The 2,291-nt window shown below is 48.0% G+C and overlaps 1 long non-coding RNA gene across 1 annotated transcript; it reads right to left on the reverse strand.

Annotated features, from left to right (window-relative positions):
- Nucleotides 1-652: 652 nt before the first annotated feature.
- On the reverse strand, nt 653-2,015 carry LOC117883442. The gene is made up of 2 exons (XR_004647266.1): nt 1,811-2,015; nt 653-1,718 (listed from the first exon to the last, which is right to left on the reverse strand). It is a non-coding gene; the product is annotated as an uncharacterized LOC117883442 (long non-coding RNA).
- Between the last annotated feature and the right edge of the window lie 276 nt (nt 2,016-2,291).

Consider the following 2,291-nt stretch of genomic DNA (forward strand, 5'->3'; position numbering starts at 1 on the left):
GGCCCCAGTACATTCCAAGAACTTTTGGGGCACTTTGTGTTTTGCCGTATTACTTTGAATGAATTGTAAACACGGGATATAAAATATCAACCCCCTCTGTGAGCACAATTCTTCAAGGGCCTTTTCTTTTCGAATGTAGTTCATAGGTGATAGTCCAATGTCCAATATCACATTCAGGGTGTACCAGTCAGCGCTGGGATCCCAATCTTGTGGCTTAAGCTTCCCCTGCATTGAACCCTCAAGCAGATTGAGATAACAGGATCAGGACCCAAGAATCTTTTATACAATTTCATGTCTTCTTTGACCAGTTGGAGTCCCTCGGGGAACAATAGGCCCTTGGTTCCTAAGCATCCTTGTTAATTATTCACACAGATTAACATAAGGCAATCTGTCCATCAGGCAGGCTATCACCGGTACTTAGCTATGCGAATTAACACAAGACAATTGCTTGTTCCTCCACCATTCGCTCTACATTTCAGAGAGAGATGAATACAGAGATATCCCATGTTTACAATTCATTTAAATGCCAGGATGTTCTTTTGATCTCTGAATTATCCGAATACAGCAGAGACAGGGGCTGTGGATTACATTGTGGGCCCTACTCATACATACGTAAATACACAAAAACACAAACAGTATCTCCCCACATGTCTTTAAGGGTTGAATATGAGTCATTTATTCTACAGGATGTTTAACCCTTTCTGGCCATGCGTCACGTTCTTTTTTCCCACCCGGAAACACCAGAAGTTCAGAGTTTTAGACCAAGCAGGAGCACGGCACGGTACCTATCCTCAGATGTGTGGAAGGAATCCATTCCAACCGCCCGTAATTGTTTCATGATGTGTCACCCAGCAAAGTGGCAGCACCAGCTTTTGAAAGACTGATCCCTCCAGGGCAGGAAACCAACACTGCCCCACGCCCAGCCTGCGGCCAGGTGAGCTGTAAAAAGAATTCAGGCCTGCATTGCTGTTCTCTATGGGGCCTGGCTCCAGCTGCCATGTCTCTCCCCAGCCCTCAGGAGAACGGGATGGAGCCTAAGCATATATATCTCCGGTAAGTGGCTCATCGTCAGCTCTTCCTTCCACCCTTGAATCATGTTGATATTTTGTGTCACTTGACTTCTTTGTCCTTGTCCTGATACAAAACGCTCCCTGTTCCCTCATCCCAGCAGCCCTCTGGTGCTGTCTAAACCCCACTTCCTGCCCTGGCGCGGCGCTTTGGAACAAAGGCAAATAACAAGTCCCACAGGAGAACAACTGCCATACCCTGCGCGAGGGAGGGCTTGTGTGGCTGCCCTGCCGGGGGCAGCTGGGGCAAGGCAAAGTTTCAGTTCCAAGCGGTGAGACTTTCCTTCCTTATCTTTAAACGTCAGCTGCAGAAATGAGATAAGAGGCAGGGCACAAGTCAAGCACTGAGCCTGCTCCGTTCCCAAGCAGCTCACCAGCATGTGGTTTTTGTTTAGGACGTGGAGGATTTGCTGAGTCTCCTGGAGGCTGAAGAGATGTTTTCTGAACCCTAGAGCCTTTGAGAACATAAATGTTCCGATGTTTGGCTAGTTTGCCTGGCTCCTCACCGGGCTGCTGCGATCACGCTCGGCCATGGGATCCTGTGCTGACAGCGTCACAAAATGCGAACAGATGTAGGCGACGGCATCAGGGGAGAGACTCATCCATTCTGCTTATGACAGCGACATCCTGCTTCCTCTGTGGGACTCCACCCTAGACCCAAGTGTAGAAGCACGCAGCAGGATCCCAGGAGCTCACAATTCATTCCAACCAACCAGAAGCCTTTAGTGTATCTTGCTACTTACCTAATGTGTGGCTGGATGATTTCCTGTTCATATGTTCTGCTGAGGACTTCAGATATCTTGAGGCATGGGGCTGGAATCCCTTATTATCTCAGCTCTTTGCCGCCTGCTCTATGCTTTGGCAAATGTATGAGCCAGCTATTAAATGCCTAGAAGAAAAACCTCTCACCAAGAGGGTGGGGCTAAATAGGAATATGGAACTGTTCAATTCACCCTTCATGCTGAGAAGATGGACCAGTGCAGGCTGCTGCAATAGGGTGCGAGCCCTGAGCTGTGTTGCGATTGGCTGATATCATTTCACGCCCACATCCCCAGTCCGCCTATCAGTTTACAGTAGGTTAAGAAGTACCTGCAAAAGCAAGATCATATCTTTGACTTTGTTTATGCCAGGCTCTGGCATGGTGTCTCCACTCGACCTAAGTCATACAGCACCCCCACAAATACCCTTGAGTTGAAAATGTGTTCTATTGCCCATGAAAAAATT

Source organism: Trachemys scripta, chromosome 9 (genome assembly GCF_013100865.1).
Source record: "Trachemys scripta elegans isolate TJP31775 chromosome 9, CAS_Tse_1.0, whole genome shotgun sequence".
NCBI classification, from domain to species: Eukaryota; Metazoa; Chordata; order Testudines; family Emydidae; genus Trachemys; species Trachemys scripta.